General features: G+C 40.5%; 1 long non-coding RNA gene across 1 annotated transcript in view; it reads right to left on the minus strand.

The window, feature by feature from the left end:
* Window positions 1-1,908: 1,908 nt before the first annotated feature.
* Window positions 1,909-26,655, minus strand: part of LOC147365940 (uncharacterized) — a 30,483-nt gene continuing 5,736 nt past the window's right edge. Inside the window, exon 4 of the long non-coding RNA XR_015133062.1 lies at window positions 1,909-2,624. This is a non-coding gene — a long non-coding RNA (uncharacterized LOC147365940). The remainder of the gene's footprint in view (window positions 2,625-26,655) is intronic.

Raw genomic sequence — 26,655 nt, forward strand, 5'->3', positions numbered from 1 at the left:
AGTGAAAAAAAGAATGCTTCACAAAAGTCAGCATATGCGACCATTTCTATACAAAAATAACATATATATATGAATATCTATATATTTATTCATTAAATACTTGTCCAGTGGCTAATATGCTTTCATGTGCCTAGAACATGTCTCTAGAGGACATGTAACAAACCAGAGGCAGTTGTGGCCTCTGGCCAGGGGAACTGGGGGGCTAGGAGGGAGGAGGCAGGAGGGGACTTTGTTTTCACTAAATCTTCTTTTGTGGTGGTTTAGTTGCTGTCATGTCTGATTCTTTGCAACCCCGTGGACTGTAGCCCACCAGGCTCCTCTGTCCATGGGGTTCTCCAAGCAAGAATACTGGAGTGGGTTGCCATTTCCTTCTCCATTTTGTACTACACACATATAATACCTATTTTTTAAATTGTTGGAAGTTATTCTGGGATGACTTGTGACCAGTGTGGTTGCACATGTGCTAGCACAGGCTCCCTGACAGGACAAAGAATCCCAGGCTTTTCATGCCATAGTTTTTGCTCACAGTTTTGCACTGGTTCCTACTTAAAGTGCGTTATAAAGAGTAGTAATATAAGAAGATTTTAATTTGTCTTAGCCTGGGTTCTTCTGAAAACAGAACCTAAAACAAAGGCCTAAGTGTAAGCAGTTGAATTGGGAGTGATCCTAGGTTGCAGAATGCAGGCGAGGGCAGCTAAAGACAGGAAAGAAAGCCACTCCCAAGACGGGCTCCTGGTTGGCTACCCCTTGGACCACTCTTCTCCTTGACCAGGTGGGGATGTATAAGAAGCCTCACAAAAGGCAAGTGAGAACTGGGCTGGGAGACAAGAGAAGGAAGTAGTTAATCACCAGCTCTCATCCTCACGGGTCAGGGTTTGTCCCAGTAGGGTTTCCTGTACCTGCAGATGGACACTTCTAAGTGTTTGGACTGCAAGGAGATCCAACCAGTCCATCCTAAAGGAGATCAGTCCTAGGTGTTCATCGGAAGGACTGATGCTGAAGCTGAAACTCCAATACTTTGGCCACCTCATGCGAAGAGTTGACTCATTGGAAAAGACCCCGATGCTGGGAGGGATTGGGGGTAGGAGGAGAAGGGGACGACAGAGGATGAGATGGCTGGATGGCATCACAAACTTGATGGACATGAGTTTGAGTGAACTCCGGGAGTTGGTGATGGACAGGGAGGCCTGGCGTGCTGTGATTCATGGGGTCGCAAGGAGTTGGACACGACTGAGCCACTGAACTGAACTGGAGTGTTTCCAAAGATTTTCTAAGATTTTCCACCTGAAGGTGTCAGAGGAACCCCAGACAGGAAGTAAGAGGTGCTCACTGCACAGGCCTAAGGTGAGATACAGTTGAGATGTACCCAAATGAGGCTGGCTTATGCCCACGCAGTGCTGGTCATCGCAGCACTGGCTAGAATCAGAGGGAAGCCAGAGAAGTGCCCAATACATTTATAAGAACCTCATTCTTTGACAAATTTTGTATTATTTTCATGTCTCTGGCCAAAAAATAGAATTAATTTTATACTTCTGAATAAGAATTTAATATATAAAAATAGTCAATTGCTCATATACATAAAGAATATTTCTGGAAGTGTCCTCAAGAATATTTACACTAGTATTTCCATGGAGGAGAATTTAGGTCAAGGAAGATTTGCACTACATATCTTGTTGTATCTTGAATTTTGAGTCACGAGAATGTATTATCTATATTATCCATTAAAAACAAAATTAGTTTTAAAAGATGATAAATATAAGACACATAAAATTAAAATATCCTATTTTAGAAATTTTTCAAAGTAGTCAAAGAAAGAAAAATACAGACTTTTTATTAAAAATGGAGATTTGAATGTATGTTTACCCCCACTCTATCTGAAACCCTATAAAATGAGAGTAAAGAGATATTTTTAAACCAAGGAAACCAAGGCAGCAAAAGATAATAGAAAATTAATAAAGTTTTGGAAGCTAAAGAGTGGATGGATGAATGATAACTGACCTAGTGGACTAGAGAAAGCAGAAACCTAGGTCAGCAGAGGAAGAAACCAAAATGTACACAGATTTGCATCACAGCACTGCAGACAGACTCAGGAAGTGGAGGGACTGATATACCAATGAACGTAGAGTGAAGAGGGGCTAAAATCAGGATAGTGGGTTTAAGTCAGCGTAGGAAGAAGGTTACCTTGGATTCCCCTCTCATTCCACGCAGCTAGGGCTGCCCTCTCCCATCCCAGTAGAAGAATAGAGAGGACGAACTGGAGGGACTGTCTGTTCTGAGGGACACAGGGAAGAGTTGGGAACAGAAACATCTATTAAAAATGGGGGACTAAGTCTATGTACTTCCTCCATTCAGCCCCCACTTTAAAAAAAAAAAAAAAGAAATCTAGGGAGGAAAGGAGCATAAAAACAAAAATGAAAATGTACAAAGATGATTTTTACATAAAAGCTTCACTCAGTAAGATAATCTCCAGGTCCATCCATGTTTGCTGCAAATGGCATTCTTTCATCCGTTTTTATGGCTGAGTAGTATTCCAGTGTATACATGTACCACATCTTCTTTATCCATTCCTCCATCAACAGACATTTAGGTTGCCTTCACATCTTGACTACCATATGTAAATAGTGCTGCAATGAACACAGGGGTGCATATATCTTTCCAAATTATGGTCTTCTCCAGATAAATGCCCAGTTTTATGTATTCTGATACTTTAAGATAGATTTTTATATACAAGTAAATATATATTCACAACCTTAAGTCAAAAGTAATATGCTATTTATTTATCAATAAATCCTTCTGTCACATAATTAATTTGAAGTAAATTTATCCACATGTACCACATATAAGGTGACACTAGTGGTAATGAACCTGCCTGCCAGTGCAAGAGATGTAGAGACTGGGGTTCAGTTCCTGGGTGGGGAGGATTCCCTGGAGAAGCACATGGCAACCCACTCCAGTGTTCTTGCCTGGAGAATCCCACAGACAGAGGAGCCTGGCAGGCTACAGTCCATAGGGTTGCAAAGATTTGGACATGACTGAAGCAACTTAGCACATACCACATACAAAAAAAAACAGATTTTTGTTTACATAACAGAGTCATTAGGATTGAATTATAAATGAACTTTGTAATCTAAGCTTAAATAATATGTCTTCTAAATTAATACATTTTTACTTAAAACTATTTCTGTAGACTAGCCATGTAATAAAAACAAAAAACTGAAGTTCTTAAATGGATTTGTCAAATGATAAGTGACTGTGAAAGGAATTCATAAGTCAAAGTATTCAAGAGACAGTGGGTGATAGGATTAATGTTGGGGATTCCAGAGACCTTGCCATTATGTGCTGGTTGCATTCTGAAAGCCCCTTAACAACACCAAAGTCTTTCTGTTTACCATTACAGTCATGTGCAGTCAGTCAGAATCGCATTCTGGTTAAACTCTCTAAGCTTCAGTTTCTACATTTAAAAAACGAGAGCTCCTTCCCAAGATTGTTAGTCCCAGTAAGTGAATGAAGTGGCTAACAGTGATTAGGCATATGATCAGCATTGAATAAATTACAGATGCTTGTGTGTGTAACACTTACAATAGATATACATCCCCAGAAGAAACACACTAACTCAAATTCTCATCATGGTCTAATTAACTGGTATCACAACTTCCCTGAGAAGAAAGAAAACACAAAGTTAAAAGAAGATACTACTCATCAGTAGTATCTTCTCAAAAGAGAACATACTACTCAACAAGCTCAAAAGTGAAGACAAAACAGGGCAAAGACATACTCTTGCCTAAAGAATAATAAAGATAAACAAAGTATCTGCCAATAACATAAATGCACTTGCCCTTGTCTGAACTAACACCCACCTGAAGACCTCATACCCGGAAAGCAGTCAGATAGAGCAGCAGAGTAAGACAAAAGAAGGAAAGACTGAATCAGAACCAACATCCAGAAGGTTGCTACCATGTAACCAAACACAATCACTAACTAAAATACAATTAACCACAATCACAGAGCCACAACATGGCAGCAGCTGAGAGGGACCCAGGAGCCCACCTAAGGAGCTCCAACACTGTGCAAAAGGCAAAATAAACAGCCCAGGTGATCTGCCCAAGGTCACACCTGATTAGAAGCAGAGGCTAAATCTGAATTAGAATTTCCGGTTCATTGACCTTTCTTGTTTAAAAAAAGAAAAAAGTTGATGTGTAGGCATGGAGGAAGCAGGCAGTGGTGTGGGACAGCTTCCGGAGTATACAAAGAAAAGGTTGCTAACCCTGCAAACAGCATGTGCTTGGCTGGCAATAAGGGCCAAGGTTGACAATGCAGAAAGTCTTTCCCCTAAGAAGGAAAACATTCTATGCTCTTCCTCCTACAGGAGGCAGAGTAAGACAGCCCTGCTTTCTAAAATGACCACTGCTTTCAGATATGTTTTCCACATACCCTTCAGAATGGAAATCAGCCCAGATCCCTTCCTCGGAAGAGTTAAGCACAGAAGCATCACTCGAATGGAACGAGCAGCTTGCAGAATGGCTGCAATGAGTTGGTTCCCTCGTAAATAGATTGAACATTATCGCTCTGCTTCATACCCTCAAAGGAACTCGGTCCCGTGAATGGAATGGTATATTATAACTGGCATAAAATAGGCCACCACTTTAGTTACAACACAGGATTGTCCAAATAAACAAGCATTAATCATGCACATTATGTGGAGCATAATGCTTCAGAGAGCTTCTGCAAACAGCTCCAAATGAACTCGACCAAATTATACCATCTGACAGCTGTTCTGTGACCTGTGGGAAATGAGTTGGTGGTCTCAGTCCAGTTCCTAGTGGACAGGTGTCCAAAGCACAAAAACTACCCTCACAATTGGGCCTAATTAGCAACCTGGTTGTTGCAGCCACTGTAAAACCTGGAGCCCATATCTACACCGTGTTGTCTGAGGCCCAGCTCGACATCGGGTGGCACACGCCGATGGCTTAGTGCACGAACGCTAGCATGGCGCCTGCACACAATGTCATTGCTTCAGGAGAAACAGAACTGGGTCCAGGACTGGCTCTCTGCCTAGCCGAAGATGTCAGAGACGGGGCACTGCTTTAATCCAGGGAATGAACATGTTTGTAACACTTAAAGGTTACGAACTCACACCTTTCATGAGAGCAGCACACGTCTATCACACCGAAACTCAGATTTCACTGGATTCCCAACCATTCCTTCAAATCTTTCCCTTCACTTCAGTGCCTTCATTGAATCCTGCCTGTTTCTGAGGACACAGTGTCCCCTGCAGCCTTCCCAAGCGTGCCATTGTTGGTCTCCAAGGAGAACACAGCTCAGCACCAAGGATGGGGAAGGGTTCTCCTCGTTCCTGAATGTCACTTCCAAAGCCACTTCTTCCCAAACCTTGCAAACTCCGATACCCAAGGCATTCAGCTCTACCCCTACCAATTGGCCTTCTAGCCAGTCCTCTTGTTCAGAAGCTTAGAGCCTTCCTCTCTGAACCTCTCTTCTGAAATCATCAATGGTGGTTTCAACACCCACTTGGGTAAACCACAGACACTCTGGCTCCTCAGCCACACACTCCCATAGCTGTTCTCCAGGCTTTGTCATTACCAGATAGGGCACCACCTCTAGAAGTCAAAATTCAAATAGTACTCTCTTGGACCACAACTGGTCATTTCTAGCTCCTTCTGTTACAGTGGCCTTCTACACGACTCTTCCAGAGCATGCAGACCAATCCACTGATGCACACCTTTCCCACTATTCTTTGACTCCCCTTCCTTGCTTTTCTCTCATGTCATTGGTGCCTCTCTCTTACTGGTGCCTCACATTCCCTCATTCTTTACATCCAATCTAACATCAAGTCTTGTCAAATTTATCTTTGCACTATATTCACTCATTCATTTCTTACCATTCTATCCCAGCTTCTGGCTCACAATATAGACTCAATATAATAGTATAAATAAACTATACTTCAATAAAGCATGTTTCCAGAACAATAAAAGGATTGATTCCATTTATATACCATTTTAGAAAATACTTGGGCTTCCCTGGTAGCTCAGACGGTAAAGAATCTGCCTGCGATGCAGGAGACCTGGGTTCAATCCCTGGGTTGGGAAGGTCCCCCGAAAGGGAACCCACTCCAGTATTCCTGCATGGAGAATCCCCATGGACAGAGGAGCCTGGCGGGCTACAGTCCATGGGGTCACAAAGAGTTGGACACAACTGAGTGACTTTCAGTTTTACTTCTAGAAAATACAAAATTACAGGACAGAAATTAACTACCAGAGTCTGGGAGAAGTGGTATAGCACTGACTACACAAAAGGCACAAAGAAATTTTTGAGAAAGATGGAAATATTATACATATCTTAAATGTATTATACAACTGTATATTTGTTAAAACTCATCAAACTATACATCTAAAGGGTGAATTTTACTGTAAACTCTCTAAAATCGATTTTTTTACAATTCATTAGTTTTACATTTCCATAATAAAAACATGTTTAAAATTAATGCCAGTATCATGCAAATGCTCCTCAGCTTCTATTTGTAACAAACCATATACTTAGACTGCAAATGCAAGAATGCAAGGCAAAACAAGGCACAGACTGCAAGCATATGTTACAAAACACATTCTGATGAAGGACTTGTGCTAGAATATTATATATAAAGAATTTCGCCACTCGAGTATGACAGACATGTTTCATATGTCATCCATGTTTCATAAGTATATACATATATGTATATGTGTATATGAAATCTTAAATGTTGCCCTAATGAAGTTTCATGGAGCAAAAAAAGTCTATCACAAAGCTTTTGCTAAACTGAGATTTTAGTTTCAATAGCCTCTTTCTACAAACAATAATTCATGATATCCCAAATAATTCCAAGCTTACCCCCAGTCCTTATTCAAGAGCTATTAAGAGAAAACCTTTCATTTTTATAAAATTTTTATAAAATTCATTTGGATACCAAGTCATCTTGAGCTATACAAAAAAAGGAAAAGAAGGATATAGAGTTCATTAATTTGCAACCTGCCCCCAAATTCCCACACCTAGAATGACACCTTATATGCAACAACTACTTGGTTGCTTGCATTTTTCCTAAAAACATGAATCCTATTGGGCATATAGAGGCAAGTCATAAAGCAAATCTGAGAAATACACTGTTATTAATATGCTCTGAAGAATTAAGTCTGATAAACATGTGCTTGTATCAAAAGGTGCCCACTTTCTTGAAGATATATGTAGTATCTGTAATTTTATCTTAGTGCAAAATCATATAACTGTGTCAGTGTAAATAATATCATGCCCTTTCGTAATCTTATAGAACTGTCTGTAAGATTACCAGGGCCATCACATACAGCTGTGTCGGTTGCATATTCAACAAAAGTATGCAGCCCAGGGGGTGAAGATGTGCTTTGAAATCCAGTCCTTACTCTGTTGCAAACCTTGTGTCATCACTGATGGGAAGTGACACCTCTTTTCCTAATTATCCTCCTAAATAGGAACCTTTATATAATTTGTGAACTCAGAGGATACACCTTTTTTTAACACACACAAAGATACTATGAATACTTGAAGAGGTCCTAAGGACCATTACCCTATCTTAAAAAAAAAAAAAAATCTCAGAATAACCACTTATGCTAAGAATTAAATACTCCAAGTTCTTCTCCATTCTTTCAATATATCATATATAGAATATCTCTGGAAAATATAGGTAGAAGGGAATATTAATTTTGCTTTAAAAAATGACTGAATTTAAATTGCCATGTACATAATCTATATCATTCCAGTCATTAGTTAATAAACAAAAATCCCTCTAATGCATACAAAATTCAATTCTTTAAGATTTTCCCATCTTCCCTAAGGATGGTCAATTTTTATTGCTCTCACTGAGCTGTGAAAACCTGATCATCCTGTGTATACAGCAAAAAAAAGGCTGAAAATAACAAAAGAAGATCATATAGAGAATTCACAGCCAATTGTAATTGACAGTACATTTTGCTTAGGGATACCAGATAAAAATATTCTAAACATATGCCACAACTCTCATCCTGCCTTCAGCAACCATGACAATGACTTCTAAAATCTTTTCTTCCTGATGCATCTATAAACAATTAGCATCTCTTTGTTAAACACTAATTGCTCTTCTTACACAGCTGTGCCACTGTACAGCTCAAGAAAGAGGGCCTGTGTTAAGACAGTTATTAATAAAATAGCGCCATAACAAAATGAAAGGGCCTAGGGTGTTCAAGAAAAACTGGTCTCCCTAACATCCTTGGGAAACTCAAACTATAGACTACATCTTAAATGCTGAGTTTCTCTTTGATATAAATCTTTAAATATAAATATAAATCTTAAATATAAATCATCTTTTTTTTTATGTAAGTCCATATTGGGAGACACAAGAACATAGAGATTGACCTTCTACACTGTTTGTGGGAATATAAATTGATGCAGCCACTATGGAAAACAGTATGAAGTTTCCTTAAAAACTAAAAATAGAGTTGCCATATGATCCAGCAATCCCACTCCTGGGCATATATCCAGACAAAACTATAATTCAAAAAGATACATGCACCCCAGTGCTCACTGCAGCACTATTTACTGTAGCCAAGATATGGAAACAATCTAAATGTCCATCAACAGATGATTGGATAAAGATGTGGTACATTGATACAATGGAATACTACTTAGCCATTAAAAAGAACAAAACAATGCCATTTGCAACAACATGGATGCAACTAGAGATGATCATACTAAGCGCAGTAAGCCAAAAGAGAAAGACAAATACCATATCAACGACTCATATGTGGAATCTAAAACACGGCACAAATGAACTTACTAAGAAACAGAAACAGGCTCACAGACGTAAAGAACAGGCTTGTGGAGGCCAAGGGGGAGGACATGTGGGATGGGTTGGGAGTTTGGGATTAGCAGATGTAAACTCTTAAATATAGAATAGGTAAGCAGCAAGGCCCTACTGTACAGCACAGGGAACTATATTCTATATCCTGTGATAAGTTATAAAGGAAAAGAATATTAAAGGAATGTATAAACATGTATAACTGAATCACTTTGCTGTACAGCAGAAATTAATACAACATTGTAAGTCAACTATACTTCACTAAAATAAATTAAAAATAAAAAGAATGTGGACGTTGAGAACATGGCCTTCTGAGTTAGATTACATGGGTTTGAATTCCATTCCAGCTTTTCAACTGACAACTCTGTGACTGGGGCACATTACTCAACCTTTCTGGGCTTCAGTTTCCTCATCTGCAAAATGGGGCTAGTGAAAATTCATAACACTTTGAGGACTACATTTTAACACTTGTAAAGAGTTCAGAAAAGTGCCTTGCGTGTAGTAAATGCTCAGTATATATTAGATAAACAATATTTCACTATTTTTTAATTTTGGGGGGAGCTGCAAGGGCTTTCTCTAGTTGCAGCATGCAGAGGTTACTCTCTAGCTGCAGTGCATGGACTTGTGGTGGTGGTGTCTTCTCTTGTTGCAGAGCATGGGCTCTAGCTGTGAAGGCTTCAGTGGCTGCAGCCTGTGGGCTTTGTAGCTGTGGCTGGCGGGCTTAGTTGCTCCACGGCAGGTGGAATCTTCCCAGAACAAGGATCAAACTCATCTCCCCTGCACTGGCAGGTGGATTCTTAACCACTGGACTACCAGAGAAGTCCTGTTTGTTATTATTTATTGATGTATACCTTCTCTTTACCAATTTGTTCGATTTTTTTTTTCAAATTTTTTAACTCACACTTGCAATCTACCCACATCCTCAGTTACTGGCAAAGCTGAGGACCAATTTTAAAGCTCACACAAACTACTCATTAGTATTTCAATATCACAATGGCTAAAGCAAAAGAAAAGAATTGGAGGAGGGGAATAGTTGCTAAGGGCTAGCAAAATTCATTGAAAATCTCAAGTCAGTTCTAAATCTTAAGAGTTTTTCACCCTTCAAAGTGATAACAATACAGAATGACAACATTTCCATCCCTTTCTACTTGAGAAACTCCAAAAACTGTTTGTCCCAGAAATATCTTGACATGTTAGAAGTTTTCAGCTTCAGGAAATGAAATGTTCTATAGTAGAGGATTGAGATATCTGCAAATCTGACATGAAATTACTTCACTTACCATAGAAGAGAAATACTCTTAAAGAAGAAAAGCCTGAGATGAAGCCCCTGTATATTTTAACCCACATTTAGTCTCTATCTGTATGTCCCTAATCATAAAACTTATTTGGTAAATTCAGTAACCAACAATATAATTTCCACATTGAATCACTCAAGCTACCTCTGTGTGCTACTAACTAAATCTCTAACCAATAGTGGCTTAACAGGAAACATATTTAATTTTTCACAGAAAGACTGTAAGTAGGTAGCTTATTCCTTCCTCATTTTCTGCCATCCTCAGCAGGCATATCCAGCCTCAGGTTTGCTGCCTCATTGCCACAGGGTGGCTGCCTCCACTCCAAATCATGTACTCATATGGGTACTAAGTCACTTCAGTCGTGTCCAACTGTCTACAACCCTATGGACTACAGCCTGCCAGGCTCCTCTGTCCACAGGATTCTCCAGGCAAAAATGCTGGATTGGGTTGCCATTTCCTCCCCCAGGGGATCTTCCTGGACCAGGGATCAAAACTGCATCTCATGCTCCTGCAGTGGCAGGCAGGTTCTTGACCACTAGTGCCACCTGGGAAGCCCACAAAGGGGCATATTCCACAAAAGGAGAGAGAAGGAGCTTCCCCTTTGGCATTGTTCTATCTTTTCAAGTAACACCGCTCACCTCAGCCCAACAGATTTGACCAGAACTGCATCATATGGCCACTCTCTGCTGCAAGGAAATGTGGGAAAGTAAATTCCTGGTATTCTCAGTCTTTTTCTTGAGAAGAGGTAAAGAAAACTGGCTATTGAATAGGCAACAGCAGCATCTTCCACACGTACCCATAATGTTCTTTCCCTGATTTTCCTTCTAGAAAATTCTTAATCATCCTTGAGGGTTTATTCCTTAGCCATCTGACACTTCTACATACATGTGTACACAAATGTGTCCCACATTGCACCGTGATTGTCATTAGTGCTGTTTCCCTACCACGTGGTGAGCTTCTGGAATGGGAAACATACATGGTAACTACTGTAAACCATGTCTATGAGAATATGGTTGAAAAAATAATTAGATGCAATTATTTAAACTATGATGATAAACCCAGTCCCAAATGATCATACGTATATTGTGTTAGATTAAACAGTATATAAAATCACCAAATAATTTTCTGAAAGACATGAAAGAAACTAGATGTAGTTTAGTTTGATTGTGTTGATGATCACCTAGGTAATTAGAGGGAGTGGATGGAGGAGACTGGCTATGATTCACAGGTTGTTGGAGGTGGGTAGTGAGTACATAGGGATTCGTTATAATATTTTATTTACTTTATTTACAAATCACCTACAGTGAAATGTTTTTAAATGCTTTCCTAATTCAAAATACTAGGAAATTTTTTAAAAAACAGCAACAATTTAACTAGCTGCCCTAGTTCACCAATACCTAATTTCTATATATAGTATGTGTGATACCATATTGATTATGGCTTAGGGCCCTGGTAACACCCACAACATAGGGTAAAAGAATCCACTTGCCAATGCAGGAGACTTGGTAGACTCAGGTTCGATTCCTGGGTCAGGAAGATCCCCTGGAGGAAGAAATGGCAACCCACTCCAGTATTCTTGCCTGGAAAATCTAATGAACAGAAGAGCCTGGCAGGCTACCATCCAGGGGGTTGCAAAGAGTTGAACATGACTGAGCAGACATACATGCATACCTAGTTCACTAAGAATAGAAATGAGACAAGACTGGGCAAGACAAGGTGCTATATGGAATTTGCCCAGCAGCCTATAAGTAGAAATTTATTCCATTACAGTTATGGAGGCTTAAAGTCCAAAATCAAGGTGTCAGCTGGCTTGGTTTCTCCTGAAGCCTGCCCCCTTAGCTTGAAGATGGTGCCTTCCTGCTATGTTTTCACACCGTCTTTCTTCTGTGTGTGCATTCCCGATGTCTCTCCCGGTGTCCAAACTTCCTGTTCTAATAAAGACACCAGTCCGATGCGATGAAGGCTCACCCTAATGATCTCATTTTTACTTAATCATGTCTTCAAAGCTCTACCCCCTCATGGACACATTATGATGTTTTAGGAGTTGTGGCTTCAACATATGGCTCTGAGGGGAACACAAGTCAGCCCATAACAGCTGCCATACTCAGCAATCCTACATCATGAACTAACATTCTGGGAATTTGTCTGACAAGTCAGCCTCACTCCACAAAGCTGGAAGAAAAAGTCAGCCATTACAACAGGACAAGGGTGATGGAATGCTTCACTGCAATTAGCTCCCTACAGGTTCCAGGCTTCCAAGAAATCAAACCAGGTCTAAAAGATATTCCACCTAGAAGAAAACAAGACTTTTCCATGAAGGGCTGGAAAGGAAAGTCTCACAAATTGTGGCATACAGTTTCCCATCCAAACCCAATGAACCTGCCAGAACTTGGATAACAAATGTCTTTGCTTGAAGCACCTTATCCCATGCAGAGAATGGAGGCATGCAGACAAAACACATCTTTGCCTGCAACCTAGGCTGCAAATAGTCAATACAAACCCCTCTGTGTACCATCTGCATTAACAGAGAGAGACGCAGGACACTTCCTGCCATGAGAAACAACACAGCTTACCCTCCAGCACCCCACAAGCCCCCAAATGGCCCCCACACATGTTCTCTCAATCTGGATTCCCTGCCAACATCTTGTTCAAGGGTTCAGCCAGAATGAGCAGGGCATTCTGTTCACAGGTGGTTTGGTTTGTCCCATTCCAAATGGTCTAGGCACCTAAACAAAACACAGCACTCTGTCCTCTCATACCCTCTCTCTCCCATCAGTCTGCCAATGAGAGACAATTCGTGGTGGTTTAATTAAGGTAGCACTGTTTTGCCACCTTAAATGAGGTTACATTTCCCAGGACACACTCGCCAAAGTCCCCCAATCCCCTATCCTTTATGACAACTTACTTTACTCCAAGGTCTTGGCTAAGCTGGCATCATTGTCGGCTACAAACCAACTGAAGCCTGTCAGACCTGTCTCGCGCTTTATCTTCGCACATCAGCTGAACACGAGGAAGACTTCTCTGAAGCAACAATGCACAAGTTTGTACATCCATGTAACGACCTGCCCGGCCTTGTTCAACACCTGCTTTCAGATATACTAATTCTTAGATTTTCCTTAGTAGGACTTATTGCCACCAAAGGATTCTTGGTCCTGCATTCATCAGACTGACATAATAAGCTACACATCCTCCCTTCATAAGGCCACTGGCACTCCTGTAGCCAATAAGACCCCCACCATTTTGCATTCGCCTAGTCCAAAACGATCCCACCAAGTAATATCTTTTTCTTTAGTACTTTTTTTTATGGTGCCACTCAACTTGCAGGATCTTAGTTACCCAAAGTACAGAGTCCTAACCACTGGACAACCAGCGAATCCCCCCACCAAGTAATATCTTAAAAAAGCTAATATGCAAGGGAAAATTGCAATATGCACTGGAAATTTGCAATATGCACTGAAAAAAAAAATTCGCAATATGCAGAGGGTCTCCAGGACACATGGGGAAAAGGAAGAGAACTGAAGGCTGTAATACTGGAGAGAGCCACCAGTAGCCCAGTAGTTCTAATGAGGGGAGAAAAGAAAGAGTTCTATGGGAGAGACAATGGGGTGACAAGCCTGGGAACCCTACACAGGGGTGTGAGACAGAAGATGGCCTTATCCCCAACTTCCTCAACCACACTTTGCTCTCAGGACATTTCCCCTCATGCTGTCCAGATTTCAGCACAGAGGCCTGGACATAAGGAACCTCAACTTTGACCGCGGAAGTGATGGGCCAAGGCAGAGGACACTGTGGGAAGCCTCTACAGACCTTCAGTGAGACCATGGAAAGGACCTGCACTTTGAAATCAGGCAAATTTGGTTTCCATCCCAGATTCTTCTACTTACTATCTCCATAGATTTGGGCAAATTACTTAACTTCCCTGAACCTTCATGTTCTTACATGTAAAAGGGATAATGCCACCAAAAGGTTACTTAAAGGATGAAATGAGATATGTTTTAGATAAAGTGCCTGCCACATTGTATAGTTCAATAAATGTTTTCCCTTCTAGAAAGTCTCCTGAAAGCCAAGACTAAAAAAGGAATAATTATCACATTCTTTCATTATCTAATAACCTAATGTCCTGTTACTATCTAATAACAAGAATATATCAGTATCTCAGAAGAGACAAACTTTCCTTTAATACTAGAACCCTGAGATAAATCATTAGGTTAAAATGTATTAAATTAAGTAAGACATTTAGTTCTCCTGTCTGCCACATTCCAATAACTATGGAGTTTTTAATAACTATAGAATATAACCCAAAGCTCGGGGGTTAGGGAAATGTAGCCATTTATCTTTTGCAGCCTTCTTTGGTTCTAAGTGTCAACACCATCAGTGTAATATAATGCACCAAAACTAAGATATGGCCCAGCTGTTCAATTTCTGACATTAAGACCCTGTGTGACTTCCATAATTATCAACCATGGTTCTGAACTGTGGTTACACAGTCCCCACCCCAGTTCAAACAAATCAGAATCTCTGGGGGTTGGACCTAGGCATCAGTCTATTCTAAATCTCCCTGGATGATTCTAATGTGCTGCCAGATTTGAGAACTTCTGGTCTACAATATCAGCAGAAAGGTGGTCATGGAAGTCCCTGGGAGAAAGAGAAGACTGCTGCCACCTGACACAGGGGCTGCCATGGAAGCAGGTTCCAAAATGTGAACAAAGTTCACAGCAGAAGGAGATTCAGAAGGACTTGGGCAAAAGGAAACATATACCGAGAAGTTAACAGATCTACATAAACACCTTTCTTGCTTTTTAATTTTACTGAAATAAATGCAAAAAGCTGGCTTAAACTCAACATTCAAAAAACTAAGATCATGGCATCTGATCCCATCACTTATTGGCAAATAGATGGGAAACAATGGAAACAGTGACAGATTTTATTTTCTTGGGCTCCAAAATTACTGCAGACATTAACTGCAGCCATGAAATTAAAAGACACTTGCTCCTTGAAAGGAAAGCTATGACAAACCTAGACAGCATATTATAAAGAAAAGACATCACTTTGCTGACAAAGGTTCATACAGGCAAAGCTATAATTTTTCCAGTAGTCATATGGATGTGAGAGTTGGATCATAAAGAAGGCTGAGAGCTGAAGAATTTATGCTTTCAAACTGTAGTGCTAGATAAGACTCTTGAGAGTTCCTTGGACTGCAAGGAGATCAAATCAGTCTATCTTTAAGGAAATCAATCCTGTATATTCATTGGAAGGACTGATGCTGAAGCTAAAGCTCCAATACATTGGCCCTCTGATGCACAGAGTCAACTCACTAGAAAAGACCCTGATACTGGGAAAGACTGAAGGCAGGAGGAGAAGGGGGCAACAGAGGAAGAAATGGTTGGATAGTATCACCAACTCAATAGACATGAGTTTGAGCAAGCTCCTGGAGATGGTGAAGGACAGGGAAGCCAGGTAGGGTCACAGACTCAGACATGACTTAGTGACTGAACAAGAAGACTTAATTTATAATGTTGTGTTAATTTCTGTAATATGTATATATATTGTTTTTTATGTTTTTATATATATTTTGTATGTTTACATATATATTATAATGTTTATGTTTTATATATATTTATAATGTATTAATCTCTGCAATATATATATATTGTTTTTATGTTTTATATATTTTGTATATTTTATATACATACTATATATATAGTATATATTTATGTTTTTATATATTTTATATATATAATATATATTTAGGGGTTTTATATATTATGGATTTAGATAGATAGATAGATAGATATAGTTTTTCTGGGCTTCCCTGGTAGCTCAGATTGTAAAAAACTGCCTGAGAAACAGAAGACCCAGGTTCAATCCCTGGGTTGGGAAGGTCCCCTGGAGAAGGGAGTGGCAACCCACTACAGTATTCTTGCCTGGAGAATGCTACGGACAGAGGAGCCTGGTAGGCTGTAGTCCATGGGGTCACAAAGAGTCAGACACAACTGAATGACTACCACTTGCTCACTCATATTATTTTTCATGTTTTCCCATTATGGTTTGTCATAGAATATTGACTATAGTTCCCTACGCTATACAGTAAGACTTTGTTGTTTATCAACCCTATAAATAATAGTTTGCATCTACTAATCCCAAACTCCCCATCCATCCTTCCTCCCCTCCTCTCCCCTCCGCTTTGGCCACCACAAGTCCATTCTCTGTGTCTGTGAGTCTGTAAAAACGCCTTTCAAATTTTATAACTGACACTCTGTTTAATGCTAAAAGAAAAGGCAAAATAATTTAACTAATGAAAATAACTTAAGTATCTCTCAATAGAGAAATTGGTAAATTATATTTTATAGAAGTTTAAAAATACAGGAATTAGGTCTATATGTGTTAACATGGATAAATCTTGAAAACATGCTGAGTTAAAGAAAACTGTTGAATAATACACATATTATAATACCACTTAAGTAAAATTTTACACAAAAAACAATATTATATATTATTGTACATATATAGCATAAGTATAAAAGTACAGACCTGACACGTAAATAGGATAATGATTACTTCTTGGGCAGAAAGACACTAGGAAAATTGAACAATTTGCATCGTAATACATAAACTTCAACTGGATATTTGTCCAAGGTGAGGGACAAATATTAGCCATAAAAGACATTCTTGGAAAAACTAGGGAAAGTTTAATATGGACTGAATGCTAGATAATTTCATCACGTTACTCTTAATTTTTTGAGATGATGTTTTTATTACTTATGTAGATAATAAATCTTAATAATTAATCTTACATGATGCATACTAAAGTCAAATGATGTCTCTGACTTACTTTCAAATGGTACAGCAAGATAAATGTGTTGTGTGTATATATACGCACACATACACTCAACAGATAAAACTGTTCTAGGGCTTGTTAACTAAAAAGAGTTGAGAAGTCCCTATGCGGCTGCCTGAAATAACTACTACAATGGTTGTTTCTCAGAGATCTGCAGATGAAGGTTGATGTTTCCAGACCCAAATCCCCAGCAGCAGAGGGAAGGCCAGAAACCCCAGGCTCATTTCTCTAGTTGAGCCTACGCTTGGATGATTTCTACTACCTGCAGGACCAATCTGTCTGCTCAGCACACTCTGCTCTCTGCCATTAGAGCTCCAATTAACACACAGGGCAATTTTCTGTTTATTTGTCTCTCTCCCTCACCAGTCTGGGAACTTCATGAGGACAGGCACCATGTCTGTCTTTTTGTTGTTGTCCTTCTGGCACCTAATATAATGCCTGGCACATAGTAAGTATCTAATAAATATTTATTTAATTAACCTTCTTCCAAGGGGAGGACGCCCCATCTCTTCTCCTTGTCCGCCCACCCACACCACAAGATACAACAGATTCCATAAATGTGCCCCTTAGAGTTCATTTCTGGTCAACAAATGCTTGTCAAAGTGCTGTGTGCACTGGTGAAGCTGCCACAATCCCTGGGTCTACCCAACAGCTACTTTAAAACGTGTTTATTTGCAGCTATAGAAAATGTTCGCCCTAGCCTCCAATTTAAAGAAATTTAAATTAAAAAAAAAAAAAAGAAAAGAACTGTAAAAAAAAAAAAAAGAAAGAAAATGCTCATCTAATGTGATTTGATTAACCTATATATTCTTTACTCTCCTGCTCATCCAAAGCATTTACTATCTCTCTGAAGTTCTAAGGTCAGTGTTAGGCAGACACAATCCTCTGCTCATTTACACATATAAATTAATTAGATTCAGGAACTCTTTTCTTTAATATGTATTTATTTGGCTGCACTGGGTCTTCCTTCTGGCATTCAGGATCTTTACCCGCAGCATACCAACTCTTAGTTGTGGCATGTGGGTTCTAGTTCCCTGACCAGGGATCAAACCCATTGGGAGCTCAGAGTCTTAGTTCTGCACTGGGAGCTGAGTCTTAGCCACTGGACAAAGGAAGTCCCCAGGAACTCATTATACCATAAAGAGTAAGTTACAAACTGAGTAACCAGACATTTTTCCCTTCTAATGATATAATGCCTGGTGCTTGTATCCTCATTTGGTTTTCATGGTCAAATATACACACTGTAGATTCTCACAATGTAAGTACACATACTTCATTCAAAAGGTTACCTGGAATACCCACAGTTGGTTAGCTAGGGGCACTCTCAGTCCCTTACACTGGCTAAGAGAGTATCCAGAAAGGCCAGTCTGGCTGACCAGGATGGTATTACCAGGGAACAGATGAAATATGGGAGAAGAAAGAGATGAAATATGTCAATAATGAAATTCCCCTAAAAATCAGCAGGTGAGGAAACAGAAGAGCAATATTTTGGCAAGTAAATATGATTTTCCAGAAATAGGGAAGACAAAGGACAGAGAGAAGAAACAAAAGGAGGAAGCGAAAAAAGACTGAGCGCCGAAGAAACTGATGCTTTTGAACTGTAGTGTTGGAGAAGACTCTTGAGAGTCTCTTGGACTGCAGGGAGATCCAACCAGTTCATCCTAAAGGAAATCAGTCCTGAATATTCATTGGAAGGACTGATGCTGAAGCTGAAATTCTAATACTTTGGCCACCTGATGTGAAGAATTGACTCATTGGAAAAGACCCTGATGCTAGGAAAGATTGAAGGCAGGAGGAGAAGGGGATGACAGAGGATGAGATGGTTGGATGGCATCACCAACTCTATGGACATGAGTTTGAATAGGCTCCAGGAATTGGTGATGGACAGGGAGGCCTGGCATGCTGCAGTCCATGGGGTCACAAAGAGTTGGACACGACTGAGTGACTGAACTGAACTGAACTGAAAGAAGGACTAGGCAATACTCCATGATCAACAAAACAAGCAGGTCAAAAACACTGCTTTGAAAGACATGTCAATAGGTGCAGGAGGTTGATAAGCCAGGCCTTCCTACCTAACTCAAACCTTCCTCCCTAACACAATCAAGGTGTGAGTAGAATTTTTGTCAGTTGCATTATTAATGAATGTATGAGAAGAACTTACTGTTTGTTGTTGTTCAGTCAGTCACGTCCAACTCTTTGCAACCGCATGGACTACAGCACACCAGGCTTCCCAGTCCTTCACTGTCTCTCAGAGTTTGCCCAAACTCATGTTCACTGTGTCAGTGATGCCATGCAACCATTTCATCCTCTGTTGCCCCCTTCTCCTTCTGCTCTCAATCTTTCCCACCATCAGGGTCTTTTACTGCTTAAAATAGCCTTTTTAGTAAACTGTGATTTTTTTAATAATAATCACTCAGCAGTTTATCTTGCATGCTGACACACTTTTGTCAATTCATTATGCTGGAACTCCAGAATACCTGTAATTTCCCTGTTCTCTCTGAATTTGCAACAAAATATAAAAATTCTCTTCCCAGAAACCCTGAATTTTTTTGAAATTTTATTTTGGTTATTTGAACTAAAGAAACTGAAATTATTTAATCCATTTCTTAAACCACTAATTTGCAAACAAACCGTCTTAAAAGTTAGAAAGATATAATGTTTTTCATTTTTTTAAAATTGCCCAGTTAACATAAATACCAGATACAACCTATGATTTCCAATAAGTCTTCATAGAAATGCACTAGAGATAGTATATTTACTATCTCTATCTCCTGAAAATACTTTGAATCTCTTATTTTTATGTTTTTAATTAATATTATAGTCTACTTCCCTCAGGAAATAACTTTTGAAATGTAAAAGCAATTACATCTCCTAAAAAAAATAAGAAAGTAGGTTATTTTTTATTTTAAAAAGAGACTTTTGAACATAAGCTACAGCAGCAAAAAAAAAAAGCCTCATAAATATCAGCCTTCAGGAAAGTTCCTCTGTAGCAACCTGTGGCCTGCCCACGAACCTTAATTAGTTCGAGAGATCATGATATAGAGCCTCTTCAAACTGGATAGGAGTGGTAGCTCTCTGTGGAGAAATAGAGCACGCTTTTGTAGCAGGTAATTTAAGGAGCAGCAACAGGCTAATATGTAGACAAGAGAGGCTGCAGCATGTGGTGTGGTTCTCAGCAGAGCAGCAGGCCTCTAATGAGGCTGGGTAGTGGATAGCAGCTGGTAAACTTGGGGCTCAAAATAGGAGCCTCTGAAGGCCTTTATTTGCTAACAAAAGACTGCAAATTGCTCAAAGGCCTGAGTAGGCAATGAGAACATGTTCATATGGTGAGCCGGTATATAAATTTTCAAAACAAATTTTACAATATATAAATTTACATTGCAATGAGAACCAGAAGAGTTCCATGATTGGAAACATTTTGGTAAGAATAGGTACCAAAATTGGCTATTAAATTTTGTATAAGAAAATCACCACCTGCTCTTCTGTCCATTCTGGGACACCCAGACGAAAATGCATACGGTGTGTGTTGTAACTGTCCGTGTCACCGTGCTGTACACTCAGTCCGCTACCTCAGACAAATGACAGTGGGAGCACAGTGCGGTTTACAGAGCATTACAGAAATTAGTGGAATGTCTGCATGAAGGAATGACTTCTCCATTACCCATGATAAAGTGATAATGTGACAAATCATATAAACCACAAGAAAAAGCTCAAATATCTTGTAAAAAGAGCAGAGCAGGTGACCTCGACTGACCCAGATCTCAGTGCTGCTGCTGCTGCTGCTGCTAAGTTGCATCAGTCGTGTCCGACTCTGTGCGACCCCATAGACGGCAGCCCACCAGGCTCCCCCGTCCCTGGGATTCTCCAGGCAAGAACACTGGAGTGGGTTGCCATTTCCTTCTCCAATGCATGAAAGTGAAAAGTGAAAGTGAAGTCGCTCAGTTGCGTCTGACTCTTAGTGACCCCATGGACTGCAGCCTACCAGGCTCCTCTGTCCATGGGATTTTCTAAATATGCTATTTGGCTAAATACTGAATTTTGTCACTTGTCATTTCCTAGGACTGCTCTGAGAAATCTCTAAAGTTTGTTTCTACAATTCTATATTTCTGGACAAAACATTTTTAAATTTCTTTGAAGTAAAAGGAGGGCACTTCTTGCCTCCATTACAGACCCAAACCAAAAAAGACTCCTACTTAAACACACTGCCACAGGTCATGCTTCCCTGTTCTCTTAAAATAATCTGAACCACTCATTAAGTGCAGATAAACTCCCTTGGCAATTTCTACACAGGTCCTCATGGCAGGGCTTCATCGTTCTGTGGACATTTCTGGACCCCTAATCGTTGTAACTCGATGATGACTAACTGGTGATTATTTTTGACTCACATTTTTCCCATCTTCCCTACATGTAATGCTTTACGGCATTTTCGCAATCCTTCATCTGTAACCTGTCTCACATTTGTAGCCATGTTCCATTTCTGACCCCACCACCTCAACTCTGGAGATGGAGTCCCCAGCTTGTCCCCAGCTTGTCAATGCTGTTCTGCCCTCCACCATCGCAAACCCTCTGCTCTGGTCTACTGTGTCACTCCCTGACCAAGGCCTTGTGGGAACAGCTTATTTCTGAAGGAGCTATGCATTGTGGAAGCCTTTTCCCAACCATCCTTGAGTTCACACTTGCCATTTCCTAGTGGGCACTGTTTCCCAAGGAACCCTCTGCTTCCTTCTGTAGGTATAACCTACCTGCCTCACTCCATCTCCATACCTTGACCCAACCCATCTCCCATGCAATGGTGTCTGGTACTCAAACTAGGCTGTGGCCAGGAAATTAATTTTCTGCTGGCACTCAAGTAATTTAACAAACACGTATTGAAGGCACTGAATGAATCAAGTATGATGTTGTTAATTCCCCAGTAATCTAGATAGACACACATGAAATGCAAGTTGCAACCCACATCCTGTTGATGCTGTTGTTCAGTCACTAAGTCATGTACAGTGCTTTGCAACCCCATGGACTGCAGCGTGCCAGGTTTCCCTGTCCTTCACTATCTTCCAGAGTTTGCTTGGATTCATGTCCACTGAGTCAGTGATGCTATCTGACCATCTTATCCTCTGCCGCCCCCTTCTTTTGCCTTCAATCTTTCCCAGCATCAGAATCTTTTCCAATGAGTCAGCTCTTTGCATGACGTGGCCAGAGTACTGGAGCTTCAGCTTCAGCATCAGGCCTTCCAATGAATACTCGGGTTTGATTTCCTTTAGGATTGACTGGTTTAATCTCCTTGTACATCCTATGTCATATACATTTTTTTGGGCCATTCCACGCAGCTTGCAGGATTTTCGTTTCCCCACCATAGATTGAACCCGGGCCCTGGGCAGTGAAAGTGCAGAGTTCTAACCACTGGACAGCCAGGGAATTCACTCAGATTCAATTTTTAAAGTTTCTTCCTTCATTTGGGATGATTCCTGCACAGCCTCTGTCCATTAGAGAAGATAATTACATTGACCAAACAATGAAAATTTTTTCACCTCACCCAATACACATCTACTGGCTCAACCAGTCTCTCTCCCCTCCCCCTCAACTATGCAATTCATTAAACCTTATTCATTGTTCACAATGAATATTGTATGTAACAGCCTCATTGGAAGGTGTCTCATCATTCATTGGTGAATAGGATAAGTATTCCCATCAAGAGAAAACGTGAGCAATAATTAGCTTCAGGGAAGAGAGCAGGATGTGTAGGTTCACCCTTTTCCTGCTCACACTCTATACTCCCTTCCAGCCAGATGGTGGTGTCCATAACAGACCAGGAGGAGGAAGAATCCTGAGATGCAAGGACAGTTTACTTCTGTACATAGTGCACACAGCAAACTGCTCTTTCCAACCAGGAATATTTCCCTGTTTTCGTTCATCATTGCCCCTAAGCACACAAATTTTGTTTATAATTCATGCCGTACTAAAACTGGTAGCTCCTTGTTTCTGATCTGCTTCAGCAAATGGTCACAGAAGCAGAGCTAGAAGCTAGCGAGCCCGTCCTCGGCTGCCATCTCAAACCCAGCCCCCACCACCCACTCACCGTTGCACAGCCCTCTTCAAATCCTGATGAGCTGAGCCCATCAAAAGTCTCCAGTGTATGATCCTCATTCAATTACAAAGTCCATTCGACGTTATTACAGATCATAATGAAAATACCCGCCTTGGGCTAGAGGAGTGGTCCGGTCGGAAGTGAGAGAATAGGAGCCACTCGGCAGGGGCCCAGCAGAGCACCAGGCAGCCAGGGTTGGTGGCCCTAGGGGTCAGTCATTTGTCACTGTGAGCTTCTGGCGTCATTACCTAACCTCCTTAGATGCCATACTGCAGTTCCCCTCCTGACAGATGGAGCCCTTGGTTAAAATATTCTTGAGCTTTGGTAAAGAGAGTTCTGCCTGGTTTTCATATTAGCAATCTGTTTTGATTCATAAAATGATCATTTCTAAGATTGATTTTGCTCTGCAATAGTCTTTTTTATGTCATATTTTACTAGGAAATCCTAACATGAATGATATTACCTTGGAGTTATTAATTTGCACTCCAGTGAGAAGGGTTACATTCAGCTGATGTCTTCTCTTGTGTGTACGAGTGCTCAGACCACCACTTCTATTTGAGAATAGCATGCTAAGCATACTCTTACTCACATATTAATCAGAATCCCCTACTGTGCATAACACAATTATAATTACCTTTATAATTTTTTCCTCCCATACTGAATAAAAAGCTCCAAGGGGGAAACAGGACAAGAATCAACTGATTTCTTCATCAACATATGCACAGCCCCTAAGATAACACCTGCCCATGAAAAAAAGATGCTTGCTGAATAAATGGTTAAACCACGTAAATGACATATTTAACTCAATCCTCATTTTCTACCATCAGGATATCTGTGTCCAGTATTTGATATAAGATAATGCCTTCCAGGTGTTCCTTAGCTTAATATCTAGTAGGATGAATCATCACAAGAAAATATTTATTGTTGCTGTTCAATCACTCAGTCATGTCCTACTCTTGTGACCCCATAGACTATAGTCTGCCAGGCTCCTCTGTCCATGGGAATTTCCAGGCAAGAATACTGGAGTGGTTTGCCATTTCCTTCTTCCGGGGATCTTCCTGACCCAGCTTTCAAACCCACTCTCCTGCATTGGCAGGTGATTCTTTACCACTGAGCCATTAGGGAAGCCCACTAAGAAATATTCCTTATTTAAATACAGAGAAAAGCCAGGAAAATCCAAGGGAAATGGAAACCCGCATCCACATCCTCTCAACGTTCTATATCGTGATCCTTTTTAACAAGATTGTTTTTCTCCTTGCCGCTCCTGGGTCTTGGTTGTTCCTACCACTTTTCAGGAAGTAATCCAGTCTGAGTTGAGTCAATGTGTGAACAGGATATGAAGATGTATCTTCATCCTTTCTTTGGCCTCAAAGTTCATACTTTAGCAGTACCAAAGTACCTATGGTATATACCTCCATCCTCCATGCCTATGTCCTTCTTTCTGCTGCCTGGAAAACCTGCCCTTGGTACCAGGTCCCTTTTCATCTGGTTATTTCCTGTTTGTCCTTCAAGTCTCCATTCAGGTCAGTTCCTCCAGGAAGCCTCCCCTGACTACTCTAGGTTAGGTATGGCAACCCTCCCTATACTTCCCATAAAACACTTGCTACCTCTATCATCACACATCACATTATATTAAAATGATGTACGTCCTCTTCTTAATTTCCACAGATCCTAACACAATGCTGAACAAAGAGTAGGTGCTTGATAAATGCATAACGAATTGATCAGCCTAACACCTTTTGCTTAGGAAGGCACAGAGATAAGGCAAGGGAACATCCATGGACAATACACTTAACATTTGTCTAGAGCAACAGCAGGGCCATGGGTAACAGTGAAACTGTGAAGAGGCAGGGCAAGGTCAAAAAGGTTCTGAAGGTACCAGGGGGCAACAGAATTCCCTTTTTTGTTTTTGTATTTTATTTTTATCTATTTATTTGGCTGTGCCAGGTCTTAACTGCAGCCCGAGGGATCTTTGATCTTCATTGCAGCATGCAGGATCTTAGTTCGATCTTACTTCCCTAACCAGGGGTCGAACCCAGGCTCCCTCAGTGAAATCATTGAGTCCTAACCACTGGACTACCAGCAAATTCCCTGCAAAGTGTTTCTTATGATGAAAAGAAATAGCTAAATCAGAAATTTTTTAATGTATTCTTTTTGAATACAAATTCTAGAAAATGTTAGAAAACAGGGGTAACCTGTAGGGTTCTGGGGTAAAAGATATTTCAGAAACACTAAAGCAAATACAGACGAGCTTCTTTACTGAAGGACTTCTCAGAGTCATTATTATATTAATATTCATTATAAATGTGTAGGAGGATAGTACCTTATGCAACATTTTATCAGCTTACACAAAAGCCCTTTTTGATGGCATATACTTTGGGAAACCTAGGCTAAATTTCTTGATAAGTGACTGGATATTCCTGAACCAGTTAGTTGATCAGTAGCTAGCAGTCCTTGGTGTAAGTGGTAGACACCAGTCTCTGAAACCATAAGCTGGTTTCACAGCTGTTGGTCCCCTGCAATACACGATAACCCTGGGCATGGTCTGCTTCCAGCTTCCCAGAAATCCCACAAAGAAGTGGCAGATGCCAAGATGAATCAGTTACAATCAAGTGACCTGCATCCTCGGGCAGAAGGAGTGAGAAGTTAAGTAGTAACAATCAGGCACACTAACGTGTCAACATTCCCAAGGAAATTTTAATAGATACCTAGTCACCCACCATTCACAGGGCTTTCCTGGAGGCTCAGACATAAAGAATCTGCCAGCAATGCAGGAGAACTGGGTTCGATCCCTGGGTTGGGAAGATCCCCTGGAGGAGGGCATGGCAACCCACTCCAGTATTCTTCCCTGGAGAATCCCATGGACAGAGGAGCCTGGCAAGCTACAGCCCACGGGGTAGCAAAAAGTCGGACAAGACTGAGCGACTAAGCACAGCACATCTTTCACTAGATTAAAATACCAAAGGAGAGCAAGACTCCACCAGAACTTTAAACCGATCATCTAGTTTTATTCACAATGGAATTAAATTGAAATTATGGATCAAAAGTGGCCTAAGGAAAATCTAAAATTTATGGACACATAAATTAATTTGGAGGAAGGGAGTAAGGAAAACCAACAGCACCTGAAAAATCACATCTAATTGCAGCACAGGTTGGAAAGTCAGCCAATGGGAGCTGGAGATAAAACTGTTAAGTGACAAATCACAGTGGACTCCCCTGATTTTCTGGGTCCTGCTTTACACAGAGTCCCCTCATAAGAAAAGCAGTCACTGTCAACTGATTGCACAGAAGCTGTCTCATGCTGTAGGGCAAGTGACCCTACCACACGGGCCACAGCAAATAGAACTTGGGATGGAGCTACACCCAAAGGTGGCCATCTATTAACCAGCCACAGTGATGGCCGGCCAGGATAGGACAGCTTACTCTCCTTTGTTTTCTCATCTTTCAGACAGGAAATCCGATCTTCTTAACAGAAGTGCCTCTAGCTTTGAGAAAAGCTATGTGAACTGAAAGAATATAGGCATGAATGTAGTAGTAGAAAAAGATGTGCTTGATTATTTAAGCCTATTTCTCCTCAAAGTCTAGA

This window comes from Bos grunniens, chromosome 9 (assembly GCF_055505025.1).
Source record: "Bos grunniens cultivar Pamir isolate PY7600 chromosome 9, Bosgru_T2T1.0, whole genome shotgun sequence".
Classification (NCBI taxonomy): domain Eukaryota; kingdom Metazoa; phylum Chordata; class Mammalia; order Artiodactyla; family Bovidae; genus Bos; species Bos grunniens.